The sequence below is a fragment of the Colias eurytheme genome, chromosome 7, assembly GCF_061535395.1.
Source record: "Colias eurytheme isolate Ceu_HAF_F1 chromosome 7, ilColEury1 Martin Lab GWU primary, whole genome shotgun sequence".
Classification (NCBI taxonomy): Eukaryota; Metazoa; Arthropoda; class Insecta; order Lepidoptera; family Pieridae; genus Colias; species Colias eurytheme.
In genome coordinates, this window is record NC_142986.1 from 2,965,619 (window position 1) to 2,990,041 (window position 24,423).

A 24,423-nucleotide genomic window follows, 5' to 3' on the forward strand; every position below is an offset into this window, starting at 1 on the left:
TGTGGAAATGTTCGTCTATGTACAGTTAAATATTTACTAATATTATAAAGCTGAAGATATTGTTTGTTTGAACGTACTAATCTCGGCAACTACTGGTCCGATTTGAAAAATTGTTTCGGTGTTAGATACTTAGATAGCCCATTCATCGAGGAAGGCTATAAACTATATATCATCAAGCTATGACCAACAGGAGCGGAGCACTGCTGGTAAAACCGCGGAGCACAGCTAGTTACAGATATAATTCAAATTCTCAGTAAATTTATTAAAATAAATTAAGTTAACAGCAAAATGCGAGTTTATGATTATGGTATATAAAATAATAAATACACTATGACAGACTAAACTTTAATAATCACTAGTTTCCCCCGAAATGTACAAAGTACTAGATTATGCTTCTAGACTCCAGAGAGTTCTTGCAAAGTTGTATAAAACAGGGACATGGCTTAAAGTTATTATAATTAAAAAAGTTGCGGAATGATTTTTTATATTTTTATGATTTACGGTCACAATATTTACTTGCTTTTTATTTGGATTCGATCCCATGTAAAGATATATTTATTACTAGCTTACCGCCCGCGGCTTCGCCCGCTTTGACTTAAACCTAATAAATTATATACTAAAACCTTCCTCTTGAATCACTCTATCTATTAAAAAAAACCGCATCAAAATCCGTTGCGTAGTTGGAAAGATTTAAGCATACAAAGGGACATAGGGACAGAGAAAGTGACTTTGTTTTATACTATATTGTAGTGATAATATCTTAGGAATTGTGATTTGAATAACGCATTTCAAGAGTTTATTGCCTCTTCTTGAAGTAACTGCTTTCGAAACAATATCTATATGTCTGTAATCAATTTTTATATGATGATGCAAAACCGCATGTAAAAGAAACAGCTTAGCTCTTGTAAACAGATTTTTTAGTTTTTAATCAAACGGCTCTAGGTACTGAATCTTAAAGCAGGTGAAATGCTTGTATAAGCGGGATTATCTTGAATCTAGATAAATATAAATACTGTTAATTCATTTTTACTGTGAACTCAGTAATATTAAGTAGATATTTTTTCGTTCCACGACCCCGAGCTTTTTCTACTTAATTTTAATTTTGATATGAAAGTCTTCTCTGAGTAAAAAAATAAGTCTATTCCAAGCGTAATCATGTAATAAGCAATTACCATTAACTTGTGATTCACCTCAAATTACATACAAATCACATCAAATCTATACCGTGCCTTCATACCATCCGATGCGATATATCGGACGATAAAATCGGAGACAGTAAAATACTTTACTAAAATAATATCCCTGTATATTTCTAATTAGGCACAGTCGTAACATTAAGATTGTATGCTGTAATTATTATATTGAGTTAAAAAAAATCACTTACTATCCTGCTATTACTAATGAATTACGTAGACAAGGACGCCATTTTGATCTCATTCTAGCAATTGACAACATTTCATTTTTTATAAGGCCATGAAAGAAAAAAACCGTTTCTTTATTTTGCTCATGCGATTACAGAAAAAAAATTATTTCATTTTTTAATCGCATATTTTAAGAGAAATTAAATAAAAACGATAAATGTGATGATGACGTCATACATACGGAGGAATAAAAATACGCCTTAGCCTAATTTAAAAAAAGCTAAAAAAAAACTAACACTGACATTTACAGGGTATGGCATGTGTCAAATTTCATATTAATGTCATTTTTGTGAATTATTCATGTAAACAAACTTTTAAATCGTGTTATTGTGTTTTGGTTTTCTAATTTAATCTCATTAGCGTGATGTTTGTTTGATTGGAGTTGGACCAATTCATTTATATTATACAAATAGTGCCTATAGTGTTCATAATTTTCTTGAAATAAAAGACTTTGTTTACTTACTAAAAGTTGTATTTATTTAACACTTTCCAACGTTTTTGGGATAGTATATTTGTTTCCCAGAAATGTTCAGTACCCCATAACAAATCCTGCATAAAGTCATCATCATCAGTACTTGTAAATAAGTTTCTTTTGTTTAAAATTTGGATCAGCAAATAATAAATAACAATATTTACAAATCAAAGTGACAAATGTGCCAAAATGTCAAATACCAAGTTTTTTTTTTTTAATTTAAACTAGGTATGTGGCAAAGGAAAAAATGTATTCCTCCGTATGTATGACGTCATTTGGCGCTTACGACATTTTAGAATGAGATGATTTTAAAACTCAAAAAGATGAATGAAAACTTCCATATTTAGAAAAAGAAAAAAATACGTGTATCATAATTTTTGATCTAGTTTTCATTAAAATAAAAAAATAAGTAGCTTAAAATTTTGAAATGTTGTCAATTCTACATTTCACGCGTCTAACTTTTTAATTGGCTTACAATAACCAGAATATCGTATCGCATATGAAACTTCGATTAACATAATCTAAACTAAGCTAAGTCGATAAACTAACACGTACTAAAAGTTATTAACGTGATTAAGGTAGGTAACGTCTACCATCTAAATATAACGAGCCGCGCTTGTGACATCGACTTTGCGTTGGCTAGATAACTTTAATTAGTTTTTTAAGCCACGAAATTGTATGCGGGCAGCAGTTTATATTATTTCAACGCGAGATAAACAGATTAACAGCTTAGTTTATATCTGGATTTCACCGGATTTTAGTGGAACTTAACTAGTTTACAAGAATAATATTATCTCAAGAATGTTTTGAAATTAAAGGGTTTATAACATCGCGCTATGATCTTTCGGGTGTTGTTAGTTTGGTGAAATTAATTAAAGGCCTTTATATAATTAATCATGGCGTTCATTTCTATATTTAGATGAAATCGATGTCGATTCTTATGTAGACATGGTAACGATGTTAAACATATTTATTATGTATTATTCATGCTTGTAAATTTATGCCAAAGAAATTGTTGTATAGAAAATTGAGTTAAGTATAATTGAACTAAAATTAATACTCATCTCGATTTTCCAATATCCTGAAATATTATTTGAAAGTCGAAACTCTCACTCATCGAAAGCTTTAGTGAAGTGATATTATCGATTATTGACGAACTTCATTCGACGTTATATTATATTTGCAGTGATAAATAATACAATGCTTTACATGTTCATTTTTCATACGAACCATTTGAAGATTTGAAGATCTTCTTTAGTTTTCCAGTATTATTTTGAAGATCAAAAGAGTTAGAGCCGCTTTATTTAAATGAGATTCCTTCCTTCTATTCAGAAAAATTTATATAAATCAGCACTCAAATTAAAGATACAGCTTTTTAATACGTTTACCACTTAACGTTCTTCTTGTACTTGAATGTCTATTTCTTCTATGTAATCTTATATATAAAAATGAATCGCAAAATGTGTTGGTAAGCGCATAACTCGAGAACGGCTGAACCGATTTCGATAATTCTTTTTTTATTATATTCCTTGAAGTACGAGGATGGTTCTTATGTAGAGAAAACGTAAACATGTACCACGGGCGAAGCCGGGGCGGACCGCTAGTCTTATATATAAAAATGAATCGCAAAATGTGTTGGTAAGCGCATAACTCGGGAACGGCTGAACCGATTTCGATAATTCTTTTTTTATTATATTCCTTGAAGTACGAGGATGGTTTTTATGTAGAGAAAACGTAAATATGTACCACGGGCGAAGCCGGGGCGGACCGCTAGTATCTAATATAATAATCTTGAATGTTCTATTTCTCGAATAATATGTGTCACACATTCACACATCTGAATAGAGCCATTATACCTTTTAACTCATTTTCACTGGACACTGCTGGACTCCACTCGCTCGCAGACTCCTGATAAAATTAAATTATTAACAACACAGTTAACATTGAGATATTTTCCGCATTTGCAGTAAAACTCATTAACAATATGTAACGCCTACAGCGAGATACTTTAAAATTACCGATGTTTATTATGCAAATGTAATAATATTCAGTTCAATGCAGTGACTGTGCTGGCATGAATTATTTTTATTAACGCTTCCAAGTAAATAATACAGTATGAAGAACAGAGAGTGTTAACATAATATTTTTTCTGCTTTTACTATAGCTTATATTATGTAAAACTTCATCAACATAAATATAGGAAGACGTTGTAGCGTGATGAAGCTATAAAATCGTTTACCTTTATACGCACGCACACAAACACATATCCACACAAATACATGTACGCAAATTTTGTATAAAATTTTGGCTACTATAATGTACTCGTAGGTGAAATTTAGACCCATTTTAGACCACTCTGTCTTGTTTTATTCAAAGCTTTGCTACAGTTTAATGCGTGAACGTAGTTCTGAGTAGAACTGAGCGGGTTCCAGGGTTCAATTCCCGGTGGAAAACTAATAAACAAAATATACCTGGGTCAGACAGGACAAGGCTGGTCATCTACTGGGTCATAAAGGAAAATGGAGCAGAAACTAATGTGGAATGTTTGTGAATTCAAAATGAAGGAAAGTTATCTTTAGTTCATATAAAATTATCTACATATCATATTATAAAAATCAATTGAATAGTTTATTACTATTATGCCAATATAAAACAATGATATAAAAGTGCTGGCTGGGATAATATAAAATTGAACAAACGTCACCGCGGCTGCAGGTGGAAAGAATTTTAATTGACAGCTGGGAGAATAAATGTTACTAAAATTGGTATACTGAAGAAAACCGATTTGATAGAAGGCAGTGTTTAAAGAAAACATTGCAGGTAGGTACTCAATTGTCATCAATGTGTGGCAGTTAGGTAGCTTATAGTCTGTCCACTATAAGAATTGCTTTTTGACAGCTCGACGGGTGATACCAGAAGTGATGTTCAAAAGATTATCGATTGTGAAACCATTACAATTATAAATTCAAAATACTATCATAAATCGAATCAGGTACGTAAATAATAATTACAACGTAAACGTACTAATAAGATATGTAATAATAAGACCACATATCTATGCATTGTATGTTAAAACTAAACTAAACTAATATTTTATTATTTATTGGTTTCTATCTTACAATTTGGTTGTCTTTACGTTTAAATTATATAACATAATAGAAGAGTTTTTCTTAATCGGATATATTTTACAGAGTATTTCTATCGATTATTTTAATCTATCGACCCATCATTGAATAATTCTGTGTAGGCATCACTAAGTGGGCGGGACCTGTCCATGAAGTACGTTAATTATTTGTATGACATTTTAACATAGACAATGCAATCCTACATAGGCGTGAAGCTGTCAAAAAGCAAATAATATAATGGACAGAGTATAATGCACCTTAATGTCTATTATTCAATGACTATTTTCTAAGTGAAACTTCATTAGGAGCGTTGAAAATACAATTTCAAGATCTCGTTATGGCAATACTGTCACTTCATGGAGTAAGGCGATGATGGTTTCATCTTTGAATCTTGCCAAAAAAGTTTCACTTCTGACACGTGTGCTCAGCATACGCTCTTTTTTATATTAAAGAGTTGTCGTATGATTTTTTTTACCATGAGTATGTATTTTGTGGATATCAAACAATTTTACCCTCGATTAGATGGAGCATTAATAAAACCGTAATTACTGAGAGTGCTATAAAAATAAAACTCAATTTCCTGGTTTAATATCGGGCTTTCTAATGGATAAAAATTTTTACTTCGTCGTAAGTTACAAAATCAATTAGCCAAAACTCACGTTAATTGGCGTCTGCAGAGCCCAGATACACAAAAACAATATTAAACAGCTTATCGAAAAAACTGGAACCTTCGCGGGCTGAATTAAGTTTCTGGAAAATTCTAATGAAGTCGGCCGGTTAGTTAAGGCGAATAGCTAATGACCTATAATGAAAAGGGTTTCGTTGATAACGTCACTTATTTATAAATTAAAGATGTAAGTTTGTACGTAATGTATCCTCTCAAGACTGTTTCTAAATTATTCACTATTTAAATAAACCAGTGAGTCAACATTAGTGACGTTGTATTTACTTGTGTTTGATATTACGCGAGTATTATACATTTATAAATGAAAGATTATAACGGATTTTAAACGCGATTTATTCATTATATCATCATCCCGACGTTTCGCACACTTTGCAGCGAGCGTGGTCACAGGGTGAATAAGATGTTATACGTCTTGACGGTCATTCAATAAATCGCGTATAAAATCTGTTAAAATATTTAATTTCTAAATGTATAATAGGTACTCGTATAAAATCAAACACAAGAAAATACATCACTAATGTTCACTCACTGTTTATTTAAATACTGAATAATTTAGAAACAGTCTTGAGACGATACATTACGTAGAGATACATTTTCAGTCGCTCGAAACTGATTGTGTCAAGTGTCAACTGTCATTTATATCGATATGAGAGAAATTCATAGAAATCTAAATAACAAGACACTAGAAGTCGTAAGCGTGCGTGACCTTGTCGCCACTCAGGTGATTTGCACATCACCAGTGCATTCGTCACTGTTCAGTTGCTCTGGAGACGTATGAGTGTATACATGGTGTGTTTCAGCAATTCCCATTGCGGAAATTCTTCCACAAGTTGTAATTATACTTATAAAGGAATAATATTTCATCGGAAAATATTTTTTTTTTAGAAATAATGCCGTTTTTCCTTAAAATTATAGAATATTTACAAGTATTACGAGTGTCACCATAGTAATCGAAATAACAATGAATGACACAGTCGACCATTCTTATTATCACGTTGTTCGTATTGGAGCAAAAAGTCTCATATACTTAGGGATGTTATTCTAAAATAAACCGTAAATTCGTGCGTTAGGATACATATTCAAAAGCTTAATTTAATAGATAAGTTAGTTTTCACTAAAATCAAGCTGTCAATAAAAGGCATAGTTTACTTGTATGTACTGTTTAGCTTTCGGTTTGAATGTGTTGATTTTGGCGACAGCGGTTTTCATACGAATTATGACATTATAGCACTTCTATGTGTCTTGTTATTTAGATTTCTATGGAGAAATTAGAGTGCTCGAATAGGATAATATTACTATTAGTGTAGGACTTATAATGTTATGGTATTTGTATATTATTTGGTCATAGTCGTAATTTTAAATGTATGAGGTTAATGTTTGTTTAAAAATATATATTAATTTGTTATCTGTAGCTTATAAAAAATTCTAAAATACTTCAGGGAGAACAGACATTCTACGTGCAATTAAAAACTTCAGAGACAAAATATGTTCTAGGTATGCGGGATTAGATATTACTCCGTCACGATACTTTTTGGTCCTTCGATATCTTGGTTTCTTCTCGATGTTTTCCTTCACCTTCAGCAGTGCTGTAAAAAAATATTAATATAAATATTATTTGATAAAAGTGTTATAAAATATTATAGTACTTATTTCTGGTTCTATTGTTAAGACGATACACAAAAAAAAATCTACTGCTTGGCGGGCGGAGTCTAATAGCTCGCTATCGCGAACGCGGGTGTGCGCGAAGTCATTCTTGCAAACTCGCCGCGCTGCCGCTGGCCGACTCGGGACAAACATGTATGGAGTCGTCATACAGTTATAATATTCTTATACATATATTTAATTGTTGATTTATTGGTTTTATTTTCTTGCTTATAAACAAATAATCTTCTTTTTAACAACTACTTAGACATTATTAATAATTATTTTTATTTCGTAATGTTTACTTTATTACAAAATAATACAGGTTATAAATAATCTTTAAAATAACAAAAAATATTGTTACTCTGAAAAAATGAAATGGTACTCAATAACGCGGACTACTGAATGGATTTAGATAGAATTTGATGCTGACGTAGATATTACATCATGCCCAGAAATGAAAGGTAATATTTCTGAAAGAACTTATAAACCCTAATTCTTCTCAGTCAAAGTCAAGAGTGGAAGATATCACTAATACAGTAAAACTGCGATGCGAAACTTTGGATGTTAATTTGTATATTTTTTTGTTAGTTGTTACTTAATCACGTCAAGACTACATTACCAATTTTGATAAAATATAGCTAATTGCCTGGATTTACACATAGGATACTTTTTATCCGAACTGAACACTTCTGTGGGATAAGACAGGATTCACGATATAATCTAATTCCACGCGGGCAAAGCCGCGGTCGGAATGATATTTTTTTTAATAAAAAAATTGTTTAAAAAAAACACAAAATATATTGACGCATGTATTTATTTTTTGCACTCTATTATAATTGTAATTATTCATTACAAATAATCAAAATAAAATAGCCAGAACAAAGTTAGGCCCTGGTAGGGTATGTAGGCAGGTACAGCAATGTGAGACGAACACTGGCTTATTTATACCAATAATAATGTATTATAAACATTAAATTAAGTTTACTTTCTAACAACAAAAATACATAATATTAGCTAATGTGAAAGCGAATCAACCAATCATCCCACAAAAATGAAATGTGCACACAAATATTCATCCAAATCGGTTCATGTCATTAGGAGGAGTGACTGCAGCGCCATCTTCCGGGCCCAATTGTGTTTCCAGATCACCCAGGAACTCAATTTAATATACTTACACAACATTTTTCGAAATGAAAACTCACATTACTATGTAAATATGAATATAAACCTGTTTTATTACTAAGCAATTTCCCGCACAGGTGTAGTAAGTATAAATGAAATAAATATCAACATCAAATTCTTTATACAACATACTTATCTACCACCTTCTAAGAAATGTAATTCTTGAAATTATTTCGTATTTTTTTTAAATATAATACTACTCCAATGAGCTCCTGTTCCATATTATGTCCGCCATACTTCCACTAAGTTCACCATGATTTTTTATTTCTTTGCACTTTGTTGCTTTTTGCTAAAAATGGAATCATGCTATAAAACCAGTAGAGCTTTGATAACATACATTTTTGACTGAATAAAGGTACTTACGAAGGAGTGGATTCACATTGTGAACAATCTGTGGGTTTATTTTCCTTCTGGATTCCGGATTTCTGAACAGATTATTTATGCTATAAATGAAAAAATCTAACACATTCGTTATGTACTTAAAACAGGGGTACATATCAAACATCGTCTATAATACAATTATCATCAAATTTAAAATAAAACCAACTAACTTCATTAATTTGTTCCAATTGTAAGCATTCTTTTTCCTCCAACCTTTATGTTTCTTCTTCTTATTTTCTTTATTGTCCCCATTTGTCTCATTTTGTCTTATCGTGTTGTCACCCTTTTTTACGATTGCGCGAGCGACACAAGTTCCCCGTGTGACGGCCGTAGCGGGAATGACTCGTGCAGCGATCGGGGTAGGAAGGTGCAGGGCGGCTCTCGATATATTGGCTGGTCGCGCGCTAATTTCAAGTATTTCTTGTTTATTTCAAAACCATCGCATATTTCAAAATTCTAACACGGTAGACGTATAGGTTGTATATTTTATAGTTAATATCCAAAAAGTCGTAACTTTACGTTTGTTATTTTGAAGATGCCAGAGATTAAAAAAAAATAACAATGATAACTTTGTATTTTTTTTCTATCGAGAAAATATCATGGAATCATGTTTCTAAAACGGTAGACGTATTGTGTTACTATTGAACTTTCTTGTCAAGAATTTTCATCACGACAACTTTAATAATATAAAAATTACGAAGGTTTGAAAAGGGCCGTAAATGTTAGAAAAATTAATTCATCACCTTAAACGAGCGCCGAGCGTGATCACAAAATAAACAGTAATTCTAAATAGGACTATTAATCGTCTTAAAGAGTATTAAGTATTATTCGAATTTCTTATGTATATTTAAAAATAATTCGTACCTATACCAATTACTAGCTAAGAGATAATGACCCCTACTAGAAAAATAAAAACAATCTATTTTGAGAGCAAATTAGTGAATTCGCTTGTCGGGCACTTTTATTTTTATCCACTAACAAAAATGATAATTTATGAGAACGAAACACGAACAAATTTCATCAAAAATCGATTGTTGTTCTTGTTTTATCTATAGTAAATTTTAGTAAGCCCTGTAATATTTTGTGTATGTGGTATAAAACTAAATATTCAAATAAAATATTCAAATATTTAATACATATCTTAAACATCTCAATTTAGAAGCATTCATTATAACGTCAATGGGAGCGCACACAAAACGCCACTAGAAAATGCTTCGTAATTAATTAAGTTCTACATTAAGTATATAAAATGCAAATTCTAAATCTCTCTGATTTAAATATGTAAATATTGTGCCTTAAGAAGCATGCACGAGTATACCGCAGTGTCTCATCTACTTTATTTAATTAAACCGACGCTCTGAACAATTGTATAAGTCTAAACCAAACCATTTCAGCTTCTACCGCATTCTAGAAGGCCTATATTATATGGATTTGAATCCTATAGGGGTAAAGACATTGTACAATAGAGGAAAACTTAAGCGGTAATATTATACAAGCGGGTAACGTAATGTAAATATTATCAGCTGTTTAACTGATATGATAATTTAATTTATAAGATCGATACAATTTATTTTAATTTGTATTACGCAGACCAATATTATATTCTTACGTTCGTTAGATATAATGTATGTACATAAATCATAAATTTTAACTATAACACGAATATTGAGTACAAGCACACAATATATTCTTCATTACAAGTACACACCCCAAATTCTTCGTATCAAATTACTCCCAGATTAAACAGATATACAATAACAGATATACTGCGCTCGAATGCTGTCACCTTGAGCTGTCACTTATCGCACACAGCCGCAAACGCGCCACTTCAAACTAAACCCTTTCAAGCAACGCGTTTCATGTTTACGTAATCCGTGACCAACAAATACGGGTCAAAGTGACCCGGCGAATCTTGTATTCGTAATTAATTCCAAGTACTATGGGGCTAGAAGCGGGCAGTTGTCACGTGACGCCTGCAAGCTACGATAAAATAGAGGCTGTTTAATTTTGGCTCTATTCCATCTATGTGGCGTTTGAAGCAAATAGTTTATAGCGTCCGAGGATTAAGTCTAGTTAAACGTTATTTCATTATGACATCGCATTGAGTGTGAAAGACGGTGCGGTATAGATGTACCTATATTTTATAGTTCCTTTGGATCTGATAATTTTGTGCTGGTTGCTTGTATACAAAACGGGTCTTTGTGCTATTGAATTAAGTGGGATGTTTATTCAAAAGATCTAGATATCGCTAGCTTTATGCCCGCGGCGGCACTCGCGTGCACTTCGCGTTATCGCGCTGTCGCGTTTTCATGGAAATTTCCCCCTTCAAGTTATTTTGGTGACCTTAGGTTGCCTAGTTTCTTCTAGTTAAATCATTTCTTGCATAATTCAAGAAAAATGGTTCAATATGATATTGTGTACCTAATGCAATAAATTTATTAGAAATTATAATATTTTTATCTACAAATTTCCCTTTGACATAATAATAATTATGTTATACGATCGTCAACACAGAAATTTACCGAGAATTAACCCTTTTTAATCGTTGACATGCCTGTCTGCCTACCATCGTAGACACTTCCGTAGACCTTCTACAAAACTGCTACGATTTAGGAAAAACATGTTTATAATATATACTATTTGGTTATCTTTTACAACATAAATATTATTAAATATAAATAAGTTGTGCTGTATAAAAAAAGAACCATTGAATAGAAGTTGAGTGCATTCGTATGTCATATAGCAAATATTTCAAATTTCCTTATAACATACAGATATCTTAATTTGTTTTAAATGCTAAAATATTCATTGTTATCACTTGTACAGCCGTGGCTTGAAATAATTGCCTTGACATAAGAAGCTTACAGTTCCACGTCGAAGTTGGCATTACTCAAAGCGAATGCCTTGTGTGCTGTGTGGGTTTCTATTTCATATTATCTTATTGAAACTAATTTACTTCTCAATAGGTTAAGACGTAGTAAATGTGGGATTATAATTAAGTAGCTTATATTTATTTAAATTTTATGCTTTAACATGCGGCTATTGGTTGTTAAAATTATACAATCGATTTGAATGTATTGCATCAATTGCAAGAAAAAAGTAGGTATGTAATACAAAACTTACACTAAAAAAAGAGCGCGAAAGGCAGTTTTATTAGAAGTAAGTGATCTCATTTCGACAAATAACTTTTGTTCATGATATTTTTTGTAAATTTTTGTCCGGTGTATTAACTTCTAGAATAAATAATACCAAAATTTGCCAAATGACTGCTCTATAAATTATTATTATAAACAAAACCATTCTCAACAAAGCGTTGTCATTATATTCAGGTTTGTGGGTGGTCAGAATACCAATAAATATATCAAATCCAACGCACGTTATATTTCAGTATTCCATAATATAATAGAAGTGTTGGGTAGCCTGTCCACGGGACACCATTTAAAAGATCTATTGTATTTTGCCGGGTTTTAAGATAATGAGCCCTTATTACAAAGGCGTATTCCGCTTTGATCGTGGTCACTTGATTTACAAGCGCCATATCTATTAAAAGGGGAAAAATAATTATTCCACTTCCTTTGATTGCAGACGTTTAGGATAAATTCTTTTAATTTGTTTATGTATGGGGATATTAAAATGAATAATGATAACACTTACGTATGGCTGTTATGTTGTTGTAAGTAGATAACATTATAAAATACTATATGTGAATGCAGAATATTATAAAAATGCAAAAACAAATTAAAAGTGATAATGAAAATAAAAAACACAAGACAATCACACTTTAGTTTTGAAATGTTTTGTACCGTACTAGGCTGACATTTCGTACTCATGACATTTTCGAAGGGAATGAGCTTGGGAATGAGGGTGGGTGGCTCTAATTTTAAATAAAAGCATTTTATACAAATTAGTTCTGTTGTATGTAATATGTAAGCTTGAACGTAGAATAATTAAGAAACATTAGAATTAATCATTGGTATATTTTCTATTTAGGAATTGGAATATTTTTACGAGAGCCCCAGTCTATCTTTTAACAGAGGGTAGTGCTGAAAACGTCATTTTTTTTGAAACGTTAAACGTCAACGCATTTAATTTCATCTTCCTGCTACAATGTGGAATTGGCTTTAATTGTAAAAACATAGCAGTGGCGTCAAATAAATTATTAACTATAAAATTAATGCACAAAAAGCAGTTTTGAACCTCGACACTATTTTAAATTGTTTCGTAGGAAGTTTCTACACAGAAAACAATCTATAATACCTACAGTTAAATCGCTTATAATATGTCTTTCATATTATATTTTTATTCAATCACGTCACCATTCACGTAAATAAAAATACGATTATAAACGTCTTTGATAAAGCATTGACAAGGGTGCGTTCAAAATGTTGACTCAACGTCGCGCCGCGGCACATCACTTGACAGCTGACAGTTCGAACGAACAAACATGGCGGACAATCGGCCTGTCAGAAGAAATATTTACCCACACTTGACACGGTCAACTCGAAACTTTGTTACGGTTTATGATAAAGATTTACGTTTGTGGTATGCGAACTAAAGGTTATATTGCGTATTAAAAATTCAGCTTGACGGTCAGTTTTGGATTAAAACGGAATTGTAGAATAAACACAGCATATCTGTACGAGCAGGTTAATTATACTACATAAATAATTTGCTTTATATTTTGGACACAGACGTTAAATTATTTACAAACATACACATTTGCAGTTATAATCGTTCAGTAATATAATATACTAGCTGCTCCGCGCAGTTTCACCCCCGTGGCTCCTCTCCTGTTGGTCGTAGCGTGATGATATATAGCCTTCCTAGATAAATGAGCTATCTAACACCGAAATAATTTTTCGGATCGGAATCGTTCCCGAGGTTAGCGCGTTCAAACAAACAAACAAACAAACTCTTCAGCTTTATAATATTAGTATAGATTTGATCACAGATACAAAGTACACGTAGACTACATGGTTTCCATCCTAACCTAATACAATTTTCTATATTTATAAACATAATATAATAAATAATATTAGTTTGCGAAAAGCCTTAAGAACCATGATAATAATATCCTTATTACGTTCTTAGTGTATACGAGAATGCTTATTCTCTCTGTTTACTGAACGACGAATTAATTTAATCTTAAGGATATTTCCATAAGATTGTATACCTAGTTGGAGTTGTTATTAATTGAATTGCTTTTATAAACAAAAAGCAATGTACAGCAATTTATTATGAGATTAGATTTTATTGTCAGCGATTTAGATCGATATACACAGGATATAATGCTAAAAGTATGCTATGGCTTATAAACATTAGAACACATCCATTATTTTTGTACCCTTATGTGTAGATATTTTTGTATTAATTATTGGGTTTTACTTGTGGCTTCCCTGAACATTAAAGAAATAAAAGCTTTATGCAATAAAATTTAAATGTAACAGAATACATTAATGATAAAAAAGTTTTATTAGCTTTTAGGTGCGCATGTTAATTTTGATGATATGGACAAGGCATGCACTATGGTATTTAGTTCTAAATAAAGATTTTTGAAAGATCGGAAAAATAAAAGCTTGGTGATATATAGCTAATTATAAGCTTTATGATCGATATAAATCGAAGTTTATCTAACTGTTTAATAGCTTGATGTGATTAGAAGTAGATTTCTTTCGTTTTCCTATTTCCATGTTTTAAATAGAATACGACAACAAAAACCAACAGTTTTATACTTGTTACTTATTTATGTCCTACCATGACGAGTTTATTTCAAATATCCGGCGTCCAACTACAAAAAATGTACATCGTTTCCTTTTCATTTGAGCGTAGGCACTAGTGTCAATATGTACGTATCAGAAAAGCTAGCTAATATCCGCTTGGCAGCATCCACAATAAATATTTTGATAGCGCCCGCTAGCTCGCCGATAATCCGTCTTAAAATTGGATTTAATTGTTTTGTAATTGTAGACTACAGGCCCATGTTGAAAAAATTATGGGTCATTTGACCCACCACCTGACCTATCTAGAATGATATAAGAGCATAAAATAATAAGATTCAGCACTATGACGTCACTCGTAAGCTGTCCACCTGAGTGCAGATGAGAATTCGAAAGTTCAGGTAGAGATTTTCTCCCCTTGTCTCCATGATTTTTGTACGGCGTTGCGGAATAATGGCTTAAAAGCAGTATAGAAATAGTATGACACAGATGCCGTACAAAAATGGTGGTCCACAAAGTCGGAATTTATTTTTATTTTTCGACAGTTGCCGGGGTAAATTTGGTCATTTGATTTTGTACGGCATCTGTGTCATACTATTTCTATACTACTTTTAATCAATTATTCCGCAACGCCGTACAAAAATCATGGAGACAAGGGGAGAAAATTTCTACCTGAACCTTCGAATTCTCATCTGCACTCAGGTGGACAGCTTACAAGTGACGTCATAGTGCTGAATTTTATTATTTTATGCTCTTATATCGTTCTAGATAGGTCACCTGGTGGGTCAAATGACCCATAATTTTTTCAACACGGGCCTGTAGTCTATTGCGTTATAATTTGCTGTATCAATTATTAGGGAATGAAAAATCTCTTCTGAGGATGGAGTCTTTTCTGCCTTTTATATAGTCTTGTATAGCGTAAAATATCTGCTATTCTTATCAAAATTAATATTTGAACCAAATATTTAAAAGTCAAATACAACTCGCATTTTCCTAAATTATTCTTTCTCCAGCCAGGCAAGCAATATCAATGCAGACATATTCCGTCATTTTCACAAAGGACCCAAGATAGCAAGAATCTTCGCGTCAAACGAATGTCTCGCAACCCAAAGTCATAATACAAAGTAAACAAAAATATCTCGTAAAATGAGAGCGTGCAAATACATTGTCCCGTTGAACAGCAACTTTGAAATACTTTTTAGAATACTTTATCTACTCCGCGGTCTGGAAGCCGACTATTGAAGTTCTCACAATTTTTATTACAATGCTTTGTTTTGAATAGACTGTGGAGTAAATTGAAAATTATTTTTGGTACACTTTTAGTCATTTTAGATATAATTAAATGGGGAAAAGATATGTAGATATTATAAATAAGCGGATTTAAATAAATAAATTAAATGATAGGCAACCATAGGTAGCCATAATAAATAATTGATTTGTAGAAATGGGAAATTTTCACCTTCTGCTGTACTAAATTTAATATTGATAATTATAAATATTATAACGTTACTATAATAATATTTAAGAATTTTTCCAAATACAATACATAATCAAATAATCTCAATCGTGAACGATATTGTATCATTCTGTCTGTTTTATATAAGTTCTATACCTTTTAAAAATATTTAAACTGAATACATAATTAAACATTAAATCATTTTCACGGTATGGTTAATTGAATTTCGTGTATTTTAAACTCTTAAAGTGTGTTTAATTAAAATATTTTGACACGCAAATTTTCATTAATAATATTCCTTCAGATTAATTAGACAAGGGTAGACAATTCCAATAATAAGCGGTCGTTTACTCAATAAGATACTAAGATGACCTTCTAGAAGGGTTGATACGGTTTTTAACGAACAATTAATAATTTGGGGACAATTATTATCTGGCTTCAGAAAAGCCAAGCCAATTCCGAAAATAATTACTTTGGCTTTGAAGTTCATTACATGGATATTTTATAGTTAGGAGCTAACGTGGTTAAATATAGTTTGTGACTATTTATTAATAAATAAGATTTGTGACTATTTATCTGTATGTTTGTTTGTAGTGCTATTATTGGATTTGTATAAATTATAACAAACAGAAATCGAGAAATTTGGCAGAAGGAGACTTTTAATACTAAAACTTTCTGTTTGAACCTGACCGCCTCCTTGGTACAGTGGTTGACGCGTGAGCGTAGAACCGAGGGGTACTGGGTTCGAATCCCGGTGGAGACGAAGAAAAAAGAAATGTCTCGGTCTGGTAGGACACAGAAGGCTGATCATCTACTTGTCCCTAAAGAAAATCGATCAGTGAAACAGATGTATGCATAATGCATCTGCCCCTTACCCCACTACGGGGACACGGGACTTCACTCACTCTGGTTGAACCACTCTATCTATTAAAATACCCATCATAATTTGTTGCGTTATTTTAAAGATCTAAGCATACAGACACACATACGGGGGAAAGCAACTTTGTTTGATACAGTGTAGTGAAGGGGAATAGAACAACATTATTTAACAATATAACGTTAAATTATAACATGGTTTCAGTAAGTATGCAATGCTTACCAATTTTGGGTAACAATAACAATTCACGTTAACGCAAACAACCATCGAACCAACAACTTTAAACTCATTTACTGATATTTACACTCCATAAAGTGTTAGCACGAAATAGTTAATCAGACGGTTATCTAACAGTTAAATAGTTTGGTTATAGGAACGCGGATACTCTGTGAAACTATCTTAAACTTCCTACACCTACGCTTTAGGAGTTTTTAACTGACTTCGAAAACAAAAGTTCAAAAACTATTTTTTGTCTCTTTTTATACTTTATAATAGATTAGCTGGTAGTTTTACGATACTTCAGACAATAACTCGGAAGTTTTGAGGAGCCTAAAATTTTTGTGAAATAATTATTTAGTGTAAGCATTGAGATATACATAATATGGAGACGACACCGCCTACATCACTTTATATGTTCCGCTCAACATAAGCCATATGGCTTAACTGCACGCTCATTTTTTATTTGTTTTAAAGTGAAACGCATCAAATATGCCTTCGTGATATTGCAAAAATAATACACATAATACGGAAAAGTGACTAACATAACTTTTCATCGGTAAGTACCTAACTAGATAATAATTTTTAAAACTTAGTTAGAGCAAAAAAATGGCGCACAGATTTTGTTCGTGGTGTCTCCTCCATATGTAGTAATATTATCTCAATGAGTGTAAGCTACTTTATCAACGTAGCAGTTGATAAAATCTATAATATATATTAAATCCTTACATCATCATCGACCGCATCATTGACTTACAGTCGATGATGCGGTCTTGAATAAACAGATACTTGAACAATTTAAATTTTCGTTGTGTAAATATACGTTGAAGATGCTCAAATCCCTCCAAATTAATACCAATTAATTTTATTTTGTTAAATCAGTTTTATTTCTTCATGAACAATAATATTATATTAAATTTGATGATATAAGACAACTAGGATATGAAGTATAAACGTAATAGAGAGTACAATTCTCAAAGTCGATTTGATCTGTTAAATTTAAAATAAAATTTCACAAATATGCAATTGCATAGAAATAGCCACATTGTATCGGTGTCACCAGTCCGGTTTCAAACAATACAAACTAAAGATATATGTGCTTGCAGTTCGTGAAATGAGAAGTCGTTATTCAAACTGTTATGATTTTAAACTTTTGAATGTTAGATGCAACCGGAATATTTATAAACGTTATTTATAAATAACGTTATAACATGAAAATGAATATTTTTGAAAGAAATAAATATTTTCTAAAAATCACACACACAAAAACTTATTTTGATAAAATGTAAGTTAAATTATATACTTTGAAGACAATCCAATTTCCCAATTTGTGTGATTGTGTTAAATGGATGTCAAATATCTCTGTTACCAGTTACCATTAAATACCTAAGGTACGTAAACCATTTAATAAGGTACCTCTGATTATGAATATCCATTTCATATTAATGTGGTACTGATAGAATGTAATTCAAAGCTTTCCCAGCAAAGGTTTCCCGACTTGTGTGTGACTCAACATTAGAAATTGACACGTATGTATAAGTTCTAGACACGTTCAAAACACCTGATTCAAATGTGTCGAACTCGTCTGGGGGAAAGCTAATAAGCTTCGGAACTTGGCTTCTTCAAATAGTTTAGTGATTTATCAATACTAACTTCTGTACTACTGGCCTACGAGTTGCGAAACGCGTATAAATGAAGATACTAAATAATTAACTGTTAACTATGTTTATAATGGTCGTATTAAGAGGAGGCTCCCTAACATAAAATGTAGTAATCCTTAAAAAAGGCATAATTTTTTAATAAAAAATGAATCGAGCGAAAATGTTACAATTACGTAACTGTCTTGTACATGGAAAGAAAAAAACCCAATAAATCATATACTAAAGTTCCATTTTGATTGTATGTGTGACTGTTTCAGAATATTAATACAAATTCACATAAAATTTAGGGAGCCTCTTCTTAACACTAACAAAAAAACAATTGAAATTTAAACATTACTGTGTTTAAACATTAGTGTGTGTGTGTGTGTGTGTTTATTTATGTAAAATAGAAGAAAGTTAGTCGAAGTTTTTGACGTCACTGTTTTTATGTTTGTGACAGCAAAACTTACTTCTTTTTGTAGTTGGAAAGTCTAGCGAGCAAATGAGGTGATATAGCACTAGTTCATTTGAAGCTCGTTTTTGTGCAAACCAGAAAACTAATATTAGACAACTTATAAATAATCCAACGCCCACATCAGAATTTCTCTTAGGAGCGTAAAAGAGCCCACTAATAAATCTTGCAGTTGCGTCTCACTGGGATGATAGATGAAATGTAAATACGTACCGTAGGCGGCTGTGGACAAATACGTAGCTGTGAAATTAATATGAATGACGCTTCTAATATCTTATGAAACACACTTTCGCTAGATAATTAACCTAATTAAATTTCTGCAATAAAATGTGATTTTTTAGGTAAAAAATTGGCTTCATGATATGTTTGTTCAGATTGATTGTTGGAATGTTTTAAGAGTCTTTTTAAATACATACACAGAAGATTATTTTAATGCAATAAGCACATTACTGTAAGCGTATATAACATATTGTAACGTCCTTCATAGTGGGCATTACAAAAATCCAGCGCTAAGTAGGATAAACGCAATAAACGACAATGGCATCTGTAATAAAGTTCCGAATGGGCAGTAATTCGTGGAACTACAAGCGTAGCAGAGCGATAATTCAATGAATTTGCACCAATTCGGTAGGTGCTTTAGCAAACAGTGTGCAATTGGGAGTTTTTCATTGGCGTATTAGCGCGCCGTCCATTACGGACGCGAATACAGAAGGGGCGCAATGGGCCAGACTCCGGTGTTATTGTACGTTTGGGATTTTTATGCAAAACATTTTTTACAAATGCGCTACCAGCTTAATGCCTACGAGAAAAAAAAATGTTAATACGCTACGAGCCAACGAGCTGTTTGTTGATTTAAAAAGTATATGGGTCGATTTGTTCGGTCTATTAATAGCTTTTAGATCTCTTTGCAGCTCGGTACTATGGTGTCTAACCTTCATTTAAATATACAAATCTTCTGCACATCAACATTTATATTGATAGTTTATACCATAGAGCCTTTCACTCTATTTTATACGTATACTTTAGTTTACCTAAAAGGGAAAAATAAATCTTATTGCATTCAAGATAATAAAAGTTAAAAATGCTTTAATTCACATTCTATGATTATTCTCACGCTATCTCTAATTTTAATAATGAGAATTTATTTAAAACACTTTCATAACGTCATTTTAAGAACAAAATTTTTCATCGTTATCATGATTTTTATTAATCCGGCCCTGGTGAGAAGTTTTTTGTGAGGCCTAGCCATCTCAATAAATCTTCCTAAGTGGCTCGTTAGTTGCTCCTCGATGGAACTCACTTTACACTGGCGTTTATCGATTTTTTTTAATTATCTTGGTCATTATAAAATATCAACAAAAAGATAACGAAATAATAAATAAAAAAAACAATATTATAAAGTTAATGTATAATTAGGCGGCCTTATCGCTTAGAAGCGATGTATTACAGGCAACTTGTAAATCTAAAACTGTAATTTTTATATTTTTATATAGAATAAACTTAATGAAAAAATCTGCAAAAATAGAAGTGGAAAGGTAAAAATTGAAAAGCGAGGAAAATAAGAACATTATCAACAAACAATATACAGATAACCGTTAATTAGTGAACACTTAGTGAACACAATCCCATAATTTTTCTCTTTTATTTTCATAACAAGTATCAAATAATTACTGTGAAGAGATTTTAATTAATTTCGACGGTTTCCTTTTAGTTCTTAACCTGTTTTCGTTAATTACGACACGCCACAATTTACAGGATTAAAAATTATAAATTATTGGTTGGCAAGCGAAAATATTGTGAAATTTTGTATATTTTTTAATGAGTACTTTTGATATATTTTTTATTGCATAATTATTTTCAATATTAATTGCAATTATAAGTGCAACAATTGCCTTAATTATAAATTTGATGAATAAAACCTAACATGTTTTGTATTGAGCGGAACGAAAGTAACTAATACGTGCTATTATAATAAATACTACGAACTACATCAAGCTTTATTATAAACTAGGCCCTAGGGATTTCTTTTTCATCATAATGCCGAAGCTTTTTGTTGATTTCCGTTGGTAAATCAAATCCGTTGTTACGTATACGAGATACGTGTAGTCGTAAGTATTATACACTAGATTTCCGCCCGCGGCTTCGCCCCCGTTTTCAAAGGAAAACCCGCATAGTTTCCGTTCCCGTGGGATTTCCGGGATAAAACCTATCCTATGTGTTAATCCAAGTTACCCTCTATATGTGTGCTACATTTCATTGTAATCGGTTCAGTAGTTTTTACGTGAAAGAGTAACAAACATCCAGACAAACTTTCGCCTTTATAATAGTATTAAGATTAAGATATTATAATTATTATTACCCCAAGATCGATACTATGAAACTTGATTCAGTAAGTGTGAATTTCCCCCGATTTGCGTCAACAACTTGTACTATAACTTGGTAATTTTGAAGTTCTATTAAATTAGGATAGTCGATTATAACAAATGATATTTCCACCCCCGGATTCGCACGCAATTAAAACACAAATCTCTTTTCACTTTTTACTACCTACCAAACATTTTTGAAGTGAAACTTCTTTAGGCGCGTTGAGAGTAAAATTTCAAGGTCACGTCATGGCAATACCGTCACGTTAGATAAGTATAAGCTTCTTGGTCACGTCAGAAGTAAGGCGACAATTTTGGTACCTTTGAATTTTTAAAGAAGTTTTACTTCTGACACGTGTGCTCGGCACACACGCTCTTTTTATGTGATAAAAAGGCCAACAGGCCTTTGTCTAAACATCCATTATTTTTATGCTAAATTTCATGAAAACTTGAAAGCGTAAAGACAAACAGACTTTTACTATACTAGCATAGAATAGGTATGGTTATTAGAAACCCGAGAATACTATACGGAGTACTCTGATTAGAACTAAACATAATAATTATTCCCTCAGTGATTTCATCTACATATTATAAGTACTTACATATAGTAGTGTGTATTAATTAAAGCCTGTCATAATTATAGTTGGAATGTGACCCTATTTCTAATATACCTGTTGACTTTACAAACAAAACTTATGAAAACTCAAATATTGTTCATGTAATATTTGGTTTTGTTCGTGTTTCTTCTGTTACTCATACGAACGTAAAATATTTGTCATGTAAAGGCGACTTACATAGCATTACACGTTTGGGGTTTGCTTATCTATATGTTGAAGTGAAACTTCTTTAGGCGCATTGAGAGTAAAATTTCAAGTTCATGTCATGGCACTACCGTTACGTCATGGAGTAAGGCGATCATTTTGGTATCTTTCAATCTAGCCAAAGAAGTTTCACTTCTGACACGTGTGCACACTCGCTCTTTTTTATTGCTTCACTGAAATTTATGGAGAAGTTATGTGTAATACAATATATTATAAAGCTGCATATAATATCTAAAGAACAGATTAAAAAGCTTTTTTCTATTGGAACTTGCTTTCTTTTCTCGTCTCGTATGGTTGCCTGGAAGAGATCACTACAGCTAAGTAATTTATCTTTACTAAGTAATATATCACTACTAAATAAATTTATAATCTTCATTACTCAAATTAGTCAAGATTTCCACTGCGTACTATTCTATTGAAGAGTTATATAAATAAAACAATTGTTTTTTTTGTAACGATATTATCGATATTATGTGTCCTACATAGAGCCAGTAAAGTCTTGGACTTGTCTACGATGACGTCATACACGTATTATATAATATACAGGGCATGCATTTTGGATGAATGTCCAAGCATCACATTAAGCTTGTATGATTCGCCGGCTATTGTATACCATTAGCATACGATTACCGGTTGATACCGCTGTTTGCGAAGCCAATTGAAATTTAGATGTAACCACTAGATCATTGTTTATTGTGAATATTTTAGTTTATCGGACATTTGTACGTGACCGTTTATAATTTTGAACTAAATACTAAATAGCAATTACTGAATATATTTTTTAATTTAAATAAAGTTTGGAGGTCCTGACTATTTAGTTTGATGAGGAGAGATTCTATCTATTGGTGATTGATAAATGGCATGTATGATTGATTTAAATTCGTATTAGTTTATGTATGTATCATTATTTCTGTTAATATTATATTTGAAGTATTGTTTCCTAATCACCTGATAGCTCATCTATAACCATAAAATGGCTCTACTTAAAGTAGTTTATTTTACTAGCGTTGAAGTTAAATGTTTGTGTATTCTAATAATACTTATGGGTTTAGCATAATATTGTTAAACAATAAAAACGTTACAATTATATAAGATTTCCTATATATTATGAAGTTTCATTATGATAGAGTCCAAAAAATTACAATAACAAATACATTTGATTACAGAATCTGCTAGTAACACTGTTAATTTAATTTTCTTTCGACATCTTTAAAACCTACTTGAAATGAAAATATATTCTTTTGCTTGAGAAAAAAAAAATGACCCCTTACTTAGCTACGCGCAACCACAGTTGCAAAAACACGATCGAGAATCTTGTTTCGCGCAACTGTGGTTGCAAAGCGACTTTCTTATTTCAATTGATTATAAACTCTATTTCATACTCTCAGAGTCTAATTTTTACGTATTTAAACCAAAGACAACTAATTGATTCGTCTATTTTTCTCCCCAGTACTACCAACCTTTCAAACAGAATTTTGGGAATATCTTAGTTTGTATCTTACGTGTCTTACAAGGAAGTGTTAAAATATGCCGTAATTGTTGTATTTTATTGATTTCTACTCGTGTTTACTTACCAGATTATTCTCTAACATGTGTTTTATTGTTATAAAGTAATATTTTAGTGACCGTTGTAATAAATATGTAATAAAGACGACTTTAAAAGTTAGTAGACTTTAGACGATTTCATAACTTTTTAAGGTATACGGTAATCATATATTGTAGTAATAACACAGTTTTGTATAGTATTATTACAATAGCAATCGATTACAGTCAATATATTTGAAGTACTCCTCTCGCAGAAGTCATAAATTAAGTTTTAATAGCGGTGCGTCGAACGCGCGGCGCACGTTCCAGAGCACTAGCAAAGTAGGCTACCTTTATTTTTTTTGCAAGCTATTTAGCGTATTTTATTTTTGCAACTGTGGTTGCGCAAAGCATATGAGCGGTGATG

General features: G+C 31.8%; 1 long non-coding RNA gene across 1 annotated transcript; it reads right to left on the reverse strand.

Moving 5' to 3' along the window:
* Positions 1-8,178: 8,178 nt before the first annotated feature.
* Positions 8,179-9,654, reverse strand: LOC149906934 (uncharacterized). The gene is made up of 3 exons (XR_016456960.1): positions 9,081-9,654; positions 8,893-8,954; positions 8,179-8,818 (listed from the first exon to the last, which is right to left on the reverse strand). It is a non-coding gene; the product is annotated as an uncharacterized LOC149906934 (long non-coding RNA).
* Positions 9,655-24,423: the final 14,769 nt, after the last annotated feature.